The sequence below is a fragment of the Astyanax mexicanus genome, chromosome 18 (assembly GCF_023375975.1).
Source record: "Astyanax mexicanus isolate ESR-SI-001 chromosome 18, AstMex3_surface, whole genome shotgun sequence".
Lineage (NCBI taxonomy): Eukaryota > Metazoa > Chordata > Actinopteri > Characiformes > Acestrorhamphidae > Astyanax > Astyanax mexicanus.
In genome coordinates this window covers 3,783,054-3,800,270 of record NC_064425.1, presented here as the reverse complement: position 1 = coordinate 3,800,270, position 17,217 = coordinate 3,783,054, and the positions used below count along the sequence as shown (strand labels likewise).

At 37.2% G+C, this 17,217-nt stretch overlaps 1 long non-coding RNA gene across 1 annotated transcript in view; it reads left to right on the top strand.

Annotated features, from left to right (window-relative positions):
- The first annotated feature begins 12,810 nt into the window (after nucleotides 1-12,810).
- The window catches only part of LOC103030577 (uncharacterized), an 82,679-nt gene continuing 78,272 nt past the window's right edge, over nucleotides 12,811-17,217 (top strand). Inside the window, exon 1 of the long non-coding RNA XR_007425257.1 lies at nucleotides 12,811-12,889. This is a non-coding gene — a long non-coding RNA (uncharacterized LOC103030577). The remainder of the gene's footprint in view (nucleotides 12,890-17,217) is intronic.

Here is a 17,217-nt window from a genome sequence, read left to right as displayed (position 1 = left end):
TGCCTGGCTCTACGTCATTTTCTTCCGTATGTGGAAAACTCTCATGTGTTGGTCCGTACGGACAACACGACTGTGGTGGCTTACATCAACAAGCAGGGGAGCTTACGCTCCCTACAACTTCAAAGGCTAGCACACAGACTGATTATCTGGAGCAATGCCAACCTCCTCTCACTCAGAGCAACGCATGTGCCGGGAGTGTCAAATCGAGGGGCGGACCTACTCTCCAGGGGCCACCCTCGCTATGGGGAGTGGAAACTTCACCCAGACGTGGTGAATATGGTCTGGAAGCGGTACGGTCTCCCAGCAGTGGATCTGTTCGCATCCAGGGAGAACGCACAGTGCCACCAGTTTTTCTCACTGAAGGACAGGGATGCTCCGCTGGGAGTGGACGCGCTGGCACACGAGTGGCCGCGTGCCCTCCTTTACGCTTTCCCTCCACTAGCTCTGATATCCCCTACTCTAATCAGAGTGAGAGAGGCGGGTCTATCAGTTATTCTGATAGCACCGAATTGGCCACAAAAGACTTGGTTAGCGGAGATAACGCAGATGCTTTACGCTCAACCATGGCCCCTCCCACTGCGCAGGAATCTGCTCTCGCAGGCGCGGGGAGAAATCTTTCACCCTCACCCAGAGCGCCTAGCTCTCTGGGCTTGGCCCGTGAAGGGTTAAATTTGACGTCATGTGGGCTGCCTCAGAATGTAGTAGCTACCATCCAAAGTGCTAGGGCACCGTCCACACGCACTTTGTATCATGCTAAGTGGCGTGTGTTTGAGGATTGGTGTACTGACACAGATGAAGTGCCATACCAATGCTCTGTAAGGAGTGTTTTGTTATTTTTACAAACACTTCTTGAAAATGGTAGAGCTTTTTCCACTATCAAAGTGTATCTAGCTGCTATTTCTGCGTGTCACGTAGGACTTAATGGCAAAACGTTGGGGCAACACCCCCTCATTTGTCGATTTATGCGCGGGGTGCGTCGCTTGCGCCCTGTATCAAAACCTTTATCTCCTAAGTGGGATTTGCCTCTGGTACTAGAGGCTTTATCCGGACCTCCATTCGAACCTTTACTGGAGGTGGATTCGAAGATGCTTTCACTTAAAACAGCACTGCTTATGGCGCTCGTGTCTGCCAAACGAGTTGGCGACTTACACGCCTTTTCAGTGCATTCTTCGTGTATGCAATTTGGTCCAGGTGACTCTAACGTTTCTCTGCGACCTAACCCAGCGTACATTCCTAAGGTTATGGACACGTCTTATTCGTGTCTTCCGTTGGAGCTCACTGCTTTTCACCCACCGCCGTTTTCGTCTCCGGAACAGCAGCGGTTACATATGCTATGTCCTGTGCGCGCTTTGAGAGCGTATCTGACCAGGACCATGTCATTCAGGAAATCAGATCAACTATTTATTTCCTGGTCCGGGTCTCATAAGGGCAAGCCCATTACAAAACAGCGTCTCTCACACTGGATTGTAAAAGCTATAGGCTTGGCCTATTCAGCAAAAGGGTTGAACCCCCCCGATGGTCTGTGTGCGCATTCTACGAGGGGTATTGCCACATCATGGGCTCTTTTTAAAGGGGTGTCCTTACAAGAGCTATGTGCGGCCGCTTGTTGGTCATCACCTACAACCTTTATGAGGTTCTACAGGCTTGACGTTACTTCATCACGTTTGGCTCATGCTGTTTTGAGCACTAGCTCAGCGCTGGCTCAAGACGCGCCAGTCTGATGTCAGGTCAAGCAGCGTCTAGGTTGGCTTGTCCGGCAATACGGGAGTAAGCATATCCCATAGTGAGATACCGAATGAATGCTTGAAAGAGAACTTTAGGTTACGACCGTAACCCCGGTTCTCTGATAGCATGAGTGAGGTATCTCACCGGACCACCCTTCTTGCAATGAGCGAGAAGAGATAGCTAACTTTGAATGACGTTCTGCCGCTCGGGCACCTGCTTTTATAGGGGGTGCCTCCCCCCGCGGACGTCAGACCTGGCCAGCCAGTAAGGGCTGGCGTAATGTTAGAGTGCTTCTGAGGAATACGCGAGAGGGGCGTATCCCATAGTGAGATACCTCACTCATGCTATCAGAGAACCGGGGTTACGGTCGTAACCTAAAGTTTCAGTTTATCGATAGAGAAAATATATTTTGAGCTACAAATACTTCAGCTTGAAGTTAATTCAGTAATTTTAAGATCCCATGTTCTGACACACATTTTTTTATTAAAGATTGTAAAGATTTTAGGCCTACTATAACACATTTTGATTATAGTTTTAGTTGATTTTTAGTTGTATTGTCAATGTTAGTGTTTTAGGGTTAATTCCATGGCAAACTCTCACATTTTTTGTGAATAAGGTTGCAGTTAAGGTTTCCTTCTAATGATTTTTCTGATTTGATTCGGTCATATTGTGTTTTACTTTCTTTTCAGCATATGATCTGTTCTGTTTCATGATGTCTTCACACTATAAACCTAAATGCACATTTGGGATTTTCCTGTTTGAGAAGCGGGCTTATTATCGCTGGTTTGCTTTCACACAGAATGATTCCATTCGGACTGTGGATTGATTGCACAATTTTGAACATTTTGCTTTATTTCTGCTTATATTTTTTCAAAATGGTATGGCATAAGTTCATCCATATATATTGCCTTTTATTTTTTCCCCTTGATTTCAAACTATATATATTTTTTGTCATAGCAGTACACTGAGCAGAAGAACCTGCAAAAGAGACTAAATGAGTGGTCATAGCATGTTTTTAGCCATGCAGGTGATTAGTTGAAAAATTTGTGTGACACAATTAATCAGTCTTGTAACCCCTCATGTGGTGGCAGGAGTGGATAGCCTCCACCAAAGTTTGTTTAAAATTTTAGGAGGACAAGAAATTAGTTTTAGGGACTGCTCTCGGGGCTTGAAAACAGCTTTTACACTTAAAAATAATGAACTCTCAGTCCAGGCACTCCCAGGTCTGCTGAATAAGTGCTAATGTAAAAATGCTTTTGGGGAATTATTGGTCTTCCAGATTTTGCATTCTCCTACCTGCTATTTTTTAAAGAATTACATTTTAGACAGTAGAAACTGCGCTGAAAATGTAAAAGTGGTTTGCTGCAGACCTGTTTACTTTATTTTATCCAAAATTGTTTTTGGCCATTTAATAATCTGTAAGCCTTTTAAACAGGTAACTATTTTGGTCATAAGTATCAATCAATCAATCAATCAATCAACCTTTATTTTGATTCGGATGTACATTGAAGGCAACCCTCATTTTCAATGTAGCTGAGCATTTACAGAGACAGGGATTGACATGACAGAGAAAAAAATAACTAAGTTTAATTATTTTAAAAATAACAGTGAATAAAATATAAAAATGGATAAACAATAAAAAAAAGAATTAGAATAAAATAAAAAAGATACAAATTTAAGAAAATAAGATTAATACAACAAAAAAGAGTTAAAATTAGCTAAAACTAACTTTTACATAATACAATAAAAATACAATTAAATAAATGAACTAAAAATAAAAGCAATAATAATAATTAAAAATAATAGTAATAAAAGAAAATCAAAATAAGTTAAAAAGCAATAATACAAAACTTTTTAAAATAATAATAATAATAATAATAATAATAATAATAATAATAATAATAATAATAAAATTAAGGAAACAAATAAAAAGGAAATACAGAACGAAAAGAGGAACTAAAGAGGTACAGGCTGTCTGAAGGTGGTTAGATATTAAATCTTAAAAAAAAAAATCTTTCTGGTAAATCAGTCAAGCTGTGGTTCTGTGCAATCTTTAGATTATACCCTCAAACACAAGGATATTGTAAGTTATACAAGTTTCAGTTATGAAGGTGTGTGCACACATTGTTAAAATACACCTTGAGTACATATCATGTGTGCACCAACACAAAGAATTAGGATTAGAAGGATTATTGTGGTGATGTCTTCAGAGGCCGTGTACAGTGACAGTGGCGCCAGTAATGAGCAGCTGTGAACTGACAGACTAAGGTCAATAGGAGAGAGAGACGTAAAGAAATAGAGAGATAGAAAGAGGGGGAGGCAGACTGTACAAGCATGTATTTCTCCATAGGCCAGTGTCCTCATTGTACAACCTGGTTTGAATGCAGACAGTTTCCCTGAAAAAAGTGGGTCAACCAAAACAATTGTAAGACCACAGAGACAACAGCATGCAGTACTGCACCTACAATCATCAGGTTCATCATCATTTCTAACAAGAATAGGTTACTACAAAATTGCGAAATCTGCTGGATCCTGTTAAACTGGATTCACAAATACAATAAGTGAGAGATCAGTGGATCTGTGTAGTAGTGCTGGGCGATATGGGAAAAATCATATCACGATATGGAATTTTATATATCATGATATACCACATTTGAGTATGTTTTCAGTTATTCTTTGAAGAAATATGACAAAATAATATAATTGCTTACTTTTTTTTCCAACTTTATTTCAAAGTGACATTAAACCAAACTTTCACAAATGAGAATTACTACCTTTTAGTGCAGAAATATATATGTATCAAATGAGGTAGATCAGGGGTGTCCAAACTTTTTTTGTTGGGGGCCAGAAGGAGAAATATATTTGAAGTCACGGGCCACAGACTCTATAATAAAACAAATAATGAAATATACCACTTTAAATAATACTTTTTTCCTGATTATTTCATTTACACACCATTTTTGACTATCTTTATCTTTGACAGTTTTGTGTAAACTAAGATTTTTCTAATTGATGTTTAATTTCATGATGTCTCTTAATATTAAACTCCTTAATTACGGCAACTTTTAGACTCTTTGGTCCGTTTTTCTGTGCTAGAAATGCGCACTCTCTCCGCTTTTAGACTCTTTGGTCCGTTTTTCTGTGCTAGAAATGAGCACTCTCTCCGCTTTTAGACTCTTTGGCCCTGTTTCTGACACCTAGCGTTCAAACTTAGAATCTCACATTATAAAAACCTGCTTAACAGCGGGCCAACTTTCAGTCTATTTCTAAAATACCTCGCGGCCCGCTCCAAAAAAGGAAACAGGCCACAAATGGCCTACGGGCCGTAGTTTGGACACCCCTGAGCTAAATGCATAGAAATTGAGTTACCAAAATAAACTAAATTAACATTTTTTAAAGTGTCCGTCAAATAAAGTAAAGTAGCATCATGTCGCAAAACCACATCATAATTACTTTATTGTCACTTATATAAACCGAGTTTATGCAAAGGGACCACGTCAATACATTTCATCGTAGCTTTATATATTTGCATGAATAATTGATGAAATTACTGTAGAAACGATAGGGATAATAGAAGTTAAGTAGCACGATATTTATAGTCATATCCCACAGCACTACTGTGTAGTATTCCACAGATTCTCTTGGGGCATTTTTACGGCAGCACTTTTTGGTTCGGATTGGTTTGTACCTGTATTGCGGTTCGATTGAGCAGCTAGAGGAGGTGATCTCAGTTCTGTTACAAGCAAACTCTGGAGCACTCAGTCTGTGCTGCATTTACTAATCCGTTTACTACATATTCATCTGTGTTGTACGTAGTGCTGGCCGATTTTCACGGTTAATTTGATTTTCAGTTTTAATGCTTCTTTCAAAATGGAGCAAACACGATTTTACATTTTCTATTTAATTTAAAATATCCAAAAACACTACTCACTTCTGAAGTGTTTATCCATCTTACCTTGTTTACCAACGCCTCTCACAAACTATTATTGGGTTTTGTTTTTATTTATAGTACTCAAAACTACAGAACTACAGAAAGATTCAACCAAACTGAATGGGAGCTCCTTTGTCATGCAGCAAGATAATGACCCAAAACACTCTGCCTTAAAATCACAAAAGAAGAGTGCAAAAGTATAGGGATGTCAGTGGGTCACTGGCTTGATGCAGTTATTGCAAACCAAGGTTTTGCAACTAAATATTCATAATCAGTCACTTTAATTTCCCTTTAATTTACTTTGTAGTTTATCTGTTGCAGTACTTTGAGTTCAGACAAATATCTCTTGTTCATCTTTTAACATCAAACCCAAGTGTTTTTTAGTGTACAGCTGAAATAAATGGATTGGCCTCATTGTTCCTGTATATCTATCCATTTTCTTGGTACTGAAATAAAAGTGACAAAACATTATACAGTTAACTTAATTATAGGAGATGGATATATTAAATTATAATATATACAACATCAAATATCTGGTACTGAGTCACTTTTTTGTGAGTCTGTTTTTTGTGATGCCTGTGGGCTTAATAGTGTTTTATTCTGCTGTTTGTTGAAGTGCTTTTATGAGTTCATCTGAAATAGAGAATGCCTGTAAAACCTGGTAAAGGTCAAATGCATAAAAATCAGAGTGGAAATGGAAAAAGGGCTCTTGGATCAGCCAAAGAGCCGAAGTGATGCGGATTAGAAACAGTATTTAAAAGTTGTGTTTAACAGAAGGTCCATAAATGCACAATCATGAGAAGATCTGTATTAAAGCAGCATTAGGTAGGATTTTCTTGATTTTTGATCTTTTTAAAGAAGTAAAATTACAGCTTGAAACTCACTGCAGCGCTGCATTGAGGTGTAATAGGAGGAATAGCGGTGCTCTCGTGTCTTTCTGAGCTCAAACCAGACTCTGTACGTTTTCCGAGGCGGCCGCGACCAACGCTCGCGAGAACTGCGACCTGCTTTCCGACCTTTAGTTCTAACAGCTCTACAAGGACTACTGGTTCATTCTTCACAAACTTACACACAGACACTCTGGCAGAAGCTGGAAAGAGACTGAATATGTCTGTGAAAGCCAGAAAACGAGAAAGAGAAACTAATCCGCCTGAAACATTTATTACACTCTACAACTTTTATGGGAGCCCTTGAGCACAAAATCTCAATCCTACCTAGTGGAGCTTTAAATGGAGAAATCAAAGATGGTGACTTCAATCAATTAAGATGGCTAGAAATACAGATAATGAAAATTGTAAAGCTGCCAATAATCTGCAAATAGCAAATAACAAAACAGCAGTAGAATAGTGTGTCTAATAGAGACTGTATGTAGAGTAAATGTTCTACCCGAACCAAACCCAGGAAAAATAGTTTTTACTTTGCTTCAGACCTGCTTTTTCATCTCATCCCACTGCTAGATGGGATTTTGGAGATAATGCACCTGGTGAAGGAAGCAAAGTAAAGATTTTAACACCACAAACTGTGGATACCTTTCTTGAGATTGCTTCTTTCAGACCATACAATGAGTAGTTATTAGCACAGCAACATAGCAGAGCTAGCAAATATTTCTAACCACGTGTAATCACTACCAAAAACAGAGCAGTAGCAGTAGAAAAGCTAAAGGGAATCACGTTTAAAATAAGTTTATAGCATATGTTAAGCAGCGTTTAGACTGTGTTTCCTCTTAAAGTAATTTGAAGTAAAGTATATTTCATCTATTTCAACTTCATTTTAAGATGAAGTCTGCCTAGAAAGGTTTACGTGACATCTAATCCCATCCTTGATTGTTTCAGTGTTCAGTAATTTGATTGGTCCATGTCTACAGATAATTTTCCGGTATACTTTAAATATATACACCAAATTCTGCTAAACTAAGTGCTTGTATGTTGACAGAACGCTTTCTGAAGGCTGCATTTCTCATGCAGTATGTGCACCATATCAGTTGATCTGACAGCTTTCTTACAGTTTGTGAGCAGTGAGTTAACTTATCACAAACATAAAAAAAAATCACTCTTTTGAGAAATACTATCAGATAGTACTGGGTGATTATGGCCTAAAAAAAAAATCTTCGATTTTTCCACAAATAAACTGATTTTCGATTATAATCAATTTTTTTTCCTTTCTTAATAAAAAACAAACTACACATGACAAAGAAATAGTTCATAACTAGGTTTATCTCTAAAAATAAACTTTGAAGGAATTATTTATTATTGTTTTCTACAATTTATCACTGATCCTCACCGGAGAGCGATGACGCTGCAGTTTTTAGAAGCGGTAGGATTTATTTTTAGCTAAATATATGCTTTATCCCACCGGCTGTTTGTGTAGAAATGCTGGAACAAATATAAAATTTCTGTATGTAAAAATCGCGATTATTCCATTTTGAAACTCGTATTAACTGTAAACTGTAATTTGTATTTCTCGAATTAATCGTGAAAATCGCACAGCACTACAATCAGAACATGACTGTAATTGTACTTGTTGTCCAATTAAAAACATCTGTGAACAAAACAGCATCATCCCTGTCAAAAAAACGTAGAAAGCCAGGTGCAGTTTACTGATTCATGGTTACTGTTGAGCACTAGGGGTGGGCGATATGGCTCTAAAATAATATCACGATATTTCAGGGTATTTTTGCGATAACGATATACTTAGCAATAAAGGAAAACAGAAAAATGATTTATTAATTTCAGGAATATAGTATAATACTATAACAGCATAATCATAATGTGGTAAAATAAATAATATAGCATAAAATAATAAAAGAATATTTAGTGCATGCATATAAACTGCAAACAATTATACAAAAAATACACTTAGCTTCACAGTAAATAATAGACTACTTTTAAGACAGAACAGCCCTATTATCACGATATGGAATTTTAATATCATGATATTTCTGTGTCACGATATATTGTATACGATATAATATTGCCCACCCCTATTAAGCACTATGTTCTTGTTGGACTCATAGTTTTACTTTACCATCAACAAAGCATTTAACAATGTGACAGGAATTAGTAGAGAAGAAATCCTGCTGGGGAAAAGTGTATGATTCTGAAAGTTCTGTAAACTAGGCCAATCTTTCTGGCTTTCTCAGAAACAGCAGTATATATATATATATATATTTTCCTTTCCAATTTAGTTCTTGCTTTTCCCCGTGCAGTGGTTCTCCCCTTAGTGCCAGACAGTTCCATCAGTCTGGGAGGCGACAGGCTGTATATATATATGCCTCCTCCAGTGTGCACAAAGCCTGTCAAAGCAGAAGAATACCCACTGGCAACTTCTTCCCTTCACACAGAGGAGAACACTAAGCACTCAACAGTGTACACGTACACGCAGCAGCTTTGGGGGAGAAACGGACCACGCTGTCCTCGATTTGAACCAAGCCGGTTGCACCCTGAGGACTCATGAGCAATATTTTTTCGGGGGAACTCAATTAAAGCTTGTATTTGTCTGTTTAATCACAGTTATAGAGTGCTGCCAATGTGCTTTATCAGCCTGGACGGTGTCTGCAAGAGATGTCGCGGGAGAATTTCAGGTACCACACCATGGCTGTGGTTATAGTGTGAGCGCTGTTTTGGATGTGGATGTGCGAGTGTCGGCTCACACATGAGCGCGCGTGTGTGTGTGTGTGTGTTTATAACACTATACTTGGCAAGCTTACGTCTCATCTGGAAGATCAGTCAAATGGCAAATAGAGCCACGTGTACGCCAAGACAAGGTGCTTATCAGAGGAGTCCAGACGGGAGCTCACAGATTGAGGACAGAAAGCAGAAAAGGCTGCAACACAAACATGAACACACAAATATATATATATATATATATATATATATATATATATACACATACATACACAGAGACAAAATTGGAGTAACTGCTTGAACTTGAACTTATTTGCATTATTTTGTAATATGCAGATGAATGCATTGTGGTGGTTAACATATGTAAAATTACATCAAAGAACCTCATTCACCACTTCTAAAGAATTTTCTTCCATTTTTTAAGTATATGATATTAGGATTTTTCAGTATTACATTTAAATTAAGCCCAAAACCGATACTACCAAATATGCCTGTGCCATATCATATCCTATGCACTAATATCGCCCACATTTTGGAATATGGTGAACGATATTATACCTTGAAATATGGTGCCATATCGCCCACCCCTAATTATCACATCAGGGTTCTCCTTTTTTTTTTGCTGTTTTTAGCAAAAGCAAAATTCACACTGTTCTCATTTCTCATTATATATCTATTAGAGACAGATTATATCTGTACAGTATCATTTATTTTACTTTAATCCTGCATATATGGAGATATTTGGGATGCATTATTATTAGTATCATGACATTCTCAATCATTGACTTCTGTTACAAATCTGATGTTTTTTATTTTTTAATATCTCAGTTAGGGGTGTGCCATATCATATCGTATGCAATAATAAAAACAAACAAAAAAATCATTTTGTTGCAGTAGTGTATTTTTGAAATGTCATATCCCCAAGAGTGTCGTTATCGCAAAAATACCATGACATATCGTGATATTATTTTAGAGCCATATCACTAACCCCTACAATCAAATCAATGCAGGAAATGCAATATTTTAAAAGAAACTTTAAAAATAAGAAACCAAAACTTAGCGTAGTCTGTTTCTTTAAAGTCTAGTGTAACTGTATATAAAGCCTTATTTATAAACAGAAAAAAGAAAAGAATTTAGGCTTATTCTGCTTCACAAAGTGCATACACTTGAGCTAGCTAGATTCTGGCAGGGGAGTAGAATTTGACGCAACACCTGAAAAGGTAACTTGACAATCTGGCAAACACCCTTTCACTAAAACAAGATAGTGTCAAGTGTAGGGAGAAGCAGTCCATGTAGGTGATGACAGATTGTTGACGAATTGGTCTTCAAGCTCATGATCACAGCACGCTTGTTTTGATATAGATTTTAACACCATAAATACACAAAAACAGATTAATAAAACAAAAAAGATCTATAAGCAAAAAATCAAAACCTTGATGCATTTATACACTTATTTATTATAATATGGACTATTTTCTCCTTATACTTGTTTAACTGTGGATTGATGAAAGACACATGGCTTTACCATAGTGGCCTTCTTGATGGGGAACTCCATCGTGACACAAAGCTTCAAAAGCAGAAACATAAAAAACAGCGCTCTGCTTCCTGCGGATGGCGTAGGAAACTACTTTGTTTGCAAATAGGAACATTTTGTCGTTGCCGCTCACATTGCTTGCTGTTAGGACACAGTGTTATTTATTGAAGTTCTGTGATCTTTGTTGTTGCTTTTTTTAAGGTTCTGTTTCTGATTGCTAGGTTAGTGCCATTTTAAGGAGTCGAGACCTGCTATTCATTTGTTTGTAGGGGCAGAGACCGAAATACTGGAAATTAAACATCCGATTAAAATTTCAGAAACATTTTTTGAATAGCCTGATAAAATCTGATAAATACTGTATTATAATACTGTATTATAATCTCTCAGGAGATAGAGAAAGAGAGACAGCGTTAGGGAGAGAAAGAAGGATGGCACGAATGCAAGCGAGAAAGAAACCGTACGAATGCTTGATAGATTTCAGCACAACGGCAGTGTGTGGACAGTTTTAAATGATCCATGTGTGTGCTCTCTGTGTGCACTAGGGTTCCGTCATGGCTGTTTTTTGCACTGTGCACGCTCTCTGGATTTGCCGTGTTTAGGCCTGTTTAATGCAAATTCACCATATGGAATTTATCCAAAAGCAGTGTGTAAGGGTGCTTTCACACCTGCCTCATTTGTAACTGCCTCATAAGTAGCTGGGGTGAACGGGACTGCGAACCAACGTCCGGACCAAAGGGCCAGATTTTGGTCCGACCAATCAGTGTCAAGTTAAGGAAAACGCATCGATACATAAGTGATGATGAAAGGATGTAGGAGTATCACACAAAGGTATGTGGTGCGCTCCTTAAACTGCAGTGTGGAAACAAAAATAAGCGGACCAAATATATACAAATATATACAAATATTTTACTCAAGCATATACCTATAAATAGCAAAAAAAAAAAAAAAAAAAAAAACTGATTCAGAATATGAAGTAGTCTCTTAATTAAATTAAAGTCTCTTAAATCAGAGCTGTATTTCTAATGTCTAATTATTAGAGGGTGAATAATGTAGTTGCTTGGTAGAGGTATTGATAGCTACAAGTGGATGGAGTACTTGAGTTTGAAATGAAGTTGTTAAAGTGCTGCTTGTTATGAGAAATCGTGTGTCTGCTGGATTCTCGTGTGTACCGGCTCTCAAAACCTAGAATTTTACAGCCTTCTTTCTTCTCTGTATTGATTCTTAGACCATCAATCATTTCTTTGTAACAACTGAGGCCAGCATTGCGCTCTCTGTGGTATCCATTGTGTTTGAAAACAGTCTTTGGTGAGAGTCAGGGGTTGAGTTGCGAGCAGCTTCTGACAGGTTATGTGGGGTTATGGGAGCACCTGAGAGGAGTAGTGGTGTGTTGACTGCTTGCCTCAGGCTGTTGGTGGTTATTGATCGGATGGACACTCTCTCCTTGACTGGGGGTCTGCTGAGGAGGGTGGACTACGGCCTGAGCCGCATTCCTAACTCCTGTTTGAGTGAGGATCGTGATGAGGGCTGGAGGGAGGGCTGGAGCAAGCGAGCGAGGGAGCGAACGAGGGAGGGAGGGAGGGACAGAGATGGAGGGGGCGGAGGAGAGGTGGGACCCAGAAGCTGAAAAAGGAAGTCATGTGCGAATGAAAGTGTGTCTTTCACTTCAGAGCATGCTCGCTGAGGCTTGCTCAGCTAGCCCGAAATCCCAGCCTCTAAATTTGAACCGGAGGGAGGCGAAGTTTTTCCAGCAGAGTTTTTTTTTTTTTTTTTTCCTCCTCCTTTCTCTCTTTCTCTCTCTTTTTCTGTGTGTCTTTCACTGCATGCCTCCTCTTTTACATCCTGCTGTGCTGTGGTGGGAGGGCTGGGAGGTGAGATGGACAGTGAATTTGTTTTTTATAAAAATTTAGGACGGCATTTAAAAAAAAAGAAAAAAAAGAAAAAGGAAAGAAGGAAAAGGAAAGAGGAGATCTGAAGAGTTCTTATTTTTTTTATATTTATAAAACTTCAGTCCAGAAGATGTGAAATTTGAGGAAGAAGATGAAGAAAAGAGTGAAGAAGCTGCAGTCTGCAGTTCAGGTCAGTATTTTTTCTTTTTTCTTTTTATTATGTTGCTTGTTTTTGACTGGTTTAAAAGGACGTGTGGGTTCTCAGAGATGTTGCACGGCTGTTTGCATGCTGCAGTGAGGGGTTAATGGGTTGGAATTGTGTAATGGGGTGGGCGGACACGTGGACACGCGGTGAACACTTGCACTGAAGCAGGATTCCTCATTTCACCTGAGTGCTCCAGCTGTTCCGCTGCCCTGGATGTGTGTTAACTATAGAATGCAGGCGGCAGTGTGGTGAAATTGTTGTCTGCAATGCAAAGATAAAGGCTGTATAGAGATTTGACTTGAGTCTGGACACGTGGATGTGACTAAGGTGGATTTCTAAAGCAATGCATTTAAAACACACACAAGCAATATTGTCATTTGTTTTAAATATTGATGTTTTGCTATTAGTTTTTTTTTTTTTTAAGAAATAGTCTTTGAACTGCATCAGTGGGTCAAATCTGAGAAGATTAATGTCACTAAAAGTGATACGAGTGTTTTATTTATATATTTATATCAAAAAATAATATATTAAATATTTCAAAAAGTTATAATGCTGACCATAAATGCATCACTTGTCACTTGAACTAATGCTGAATGAAACTGTATATAGTTACCTACATAATATAATGGGGTTAAATTAGGATTTAGTATATTAATCCATAAGGAAAATAATCAGTAGCCAGAAATAAAATAGTGCTTAAGAGCATTACCTCATGTACAGCTTTTTTTCTATTTATGCTCTTTAGAGTAATTTTACATAAACTTCCATTTATAAATGTATTCTGGCTTTAACTATAGTAAAGCTTTTGTTTAACCAAACATCACCCTGCGTCCATTTAAAGTTAAATGTATAATATTGATAATATTTAGAAAAAAAACAATAAGAGAGAAGAAATGGTAAAATACTAAGTACTGTAATATTGTAAAACTGACAGTCTCATACTGTTCAATCCTAGAATATCATGTATCACTTTTAATGATATAATAATTTTTAATATTTAATATTTTGACACAACTGTTGAAATCACGGAAACAAAAAGTGGAAAAAAATTACAATAGGGATACAATGTTTTTGCACAGACAATATACAAAATATATGATTTTAATACTAGATTATGTTCTACAAAATAGGAGTTTTTGTAGTGCAATATAATGGAGGTTAATGTAAAAATCTATTTCTTTTGTTCTGTTGTTCTGAAAAAGTTTTCTATTCAATTTTTATAGAATTAAGAGCAAAGGCCAGGTTCACAGAATGTCCAGTAAAAAAATAAAATGTCTAAAGATGGATATGGTCAAATGTATTCATTTATTTTTTTAATGCACTAAATTCAGCTGCTCTGTATGTGGATTTCTTGAAGATTTTTTTTTAAATATCAGATCTCTTTATTAAACTTTATTAAAAATCACTGAGACCTCAAATGACCTGAAGGATATTATGGTGCTGGTCCAGTTAATCATAAAATATTTAGAGATTTTGTAAAAATGTTTTTGTAATGCTTATATACAGTAAAGAGTTGTAAATTACATTAACACACACAAAATATTTGTCTATGTTTCCTAACTGACCATTAACTGACGAATGGCCTGAGGCCAGTATGAATACAGAGATATGAAACCAGATCTTGCACGTTCAGAAGCCCATATTGGGGTTAAAGGTTGTATGTTATCCTTGTGTTCGATAGACGAAAAGTAACTAAAGCTTTTTTTGGGTGATTTGGGTATTGTTCTACGTATTGTGATAAACAATATTATTGTTAATTTTAAGACCAGTTTGTGCCAATAATATATTAGTATTTTGGTAGGATTATAATTGTACTGCTTAGAACAATAGAACTTCATGACATTCAAAGTTTCTCAAAGGCTGTTTTCTATTATTGAATATCATTTGTATATAAACAACCATGTAGTTTGACACATTAAGCAGTATTGAAGTCAGCAAAAATGACTGAAGAAATGTCCATTTATTGTCCGATAGGCCGGTAGTGTATAAGACATGCTTTTTGATGACCAATATTCAGTTATGTAGAGACTGACATTATCAATTATTATATTAAGTAGACCATACTGCATTCAGTCTAAACCATATGCTACTTTAGGGGTGTAGTGTGTATTTTTATTTATTTATTTATTTTTTGTCTAGTTCCTCCAGGATAACTCGTGTGGTTAAGTGATGCTTGTGTGGTTTGTTGATAGCTGTTTTCGCTCCGATGGCACTGCTGTTTGTTTGGTCAGTACAACATACCGCACATACCTCACTCTCCCTTCTGCTCCCATGTATTTGTATAGAGTGAAACAGCTGACAGACAGTACTTGTTAAGAGAAAAGTGTTGTGACAAGTCTCTATTCCTGTCTCAATTTTTTCTTTTCACCATATTAGAAAATGTATATATGTATAAATGTATATATATATATAAAGAAAACTAAATATAGTCTTGATATTTGAAACTTTTTTTGTTCCTTACTTGTTAGACTGATTTATTTAAAAGCATTTATTAGGGGTGTCACGATTCTCTTCGATTTTATTTTATTTCCGATTTTAGGGTCATGATTCAATTAGATTCTCGATTTTCTTTTTTCTTTTTCTTTTTTACAGCAGAGAGGTCTATGCCAGTTTTAGATTAGTCTATGGTCAGTCATTGGTTTCATTAATCAAATTTAGAATATCTTATTTCAAAAGGTGGGCTTGATATAAGTGATGCAAAGTGATACAAGTGATCTGTAATACACCACATTAGGCACTAATGGTCAAATTTAAATAATTTAATTAAGATATATATGTAATGCCATCTAGTGGATTTTTTTTTTGGTAGCAGCAGTGTGCACTATTAAAACAGCAATGTGCAACATAACAAAATAAATAATAAACAAATACAGGAACAGTCATGTACAAAATAATAGAACAATAAGAGCCTTAACAAACTGAACTCTATCCTACTATAACAGTTAAACATGAAAAATAAGACTTTAAGACTTTAAGTTTTTTTCTTTAATAAAGATATATTATTAACTTTATCTGAGAGAAAGATGCTCCTTAAGGTACCAAAACTATTAACATATTTGAGGCTAGACAAAACAACTGTTATTTTTATATTTCCAAGTTTTTCTTTAAGGAGATAAGAATATGCACATTCTCTGAAGAAAGGGCTGGTGTCGGCTACAGTGTGCTGCGACATTTGTGAACGTGTGTGCTTGCGTAGCTTAGAGGGAGGGATCGTCAATCCTCTTTTTGACTTCAAAGTTCGAGACCATGACACCATTTCGATCGATTTCGATAAAATATAGAAATGGTGACACCCCTAGCATTTATGTATTTACTGTATATGGCATTTTGGATAGAGTCTAAAAAGATAAGTGTGTGTGACGAAGTGTGCATTATTTAAAGTTAACTTGAATGACTGTCATCCGTTTCAAAAGCCACTTTGGTGAATGAATAAATATATCATTCTTTCAATCTACTGAGGCATGAGAAAGCCTCACTCACCAGCTGCATGGGACATTATGAAAATACAGTAATGTATAGAAGCTCTCTGCATATTTTCAGCCCATTCTTGAGCAGATAATAGATGCGAGGGGTTCGGGGAGGTCAGCTTCTTTTGGTTTTGCGCCGCGGTTCCTACCCCCCGTTGACGGAGCATACATCACCCCGCATGCGGCCATGTTTCCTAAGAGCCATGAACTTGTCAACTCCCTCGGGCTCACTGTCAGAGTGTCAAAGACTAACACATTTTCGTATCGTGTCCCAGGGCAAGGAGCATTTAGCCGCCCAAATAATTGCTTTTGGCCTCTGCTGAATAAGACGGGCTTCCTTACAATGGTAGGAATAGACGCATCAATCTCATAGCTCCTTGTTTTTGCCATGTTCCCCAGAGGGAAACACAAAGAGCACCACGGAGGAGATCTGTGATCAATGACCTAACTGGAGCCACCTACATTTATACTGATCTCACTGTTCTTGATCACAAGATAAGTACCTAAAGCAGGGACATGCCTGACTTTAACTGCTGTAACTGTGTCCAGATGATGGCGAGTTCATATAAATCTGTTGTGGTTATTTGTTTAATTTATTATTGGTTTATAGACTGCCCATGTGTCCAAAAACTTTCAGAAAGTGCAGCACCAGTACTGCCATCAAATAACACAAAGGCCCTTTTAAATTATGCAATGTAAGCACAAAGATATTAATAGAAACTAGTGTGAAACAGTACAATGCGTCAGCATTGTCTTTGCGATGTGCACTTATGCAGTAGTCACATCATGGGACATTCAGTGTCTTATAATAAAAAACGGTTGTGGTATAACTTAAAAAAAAAAATC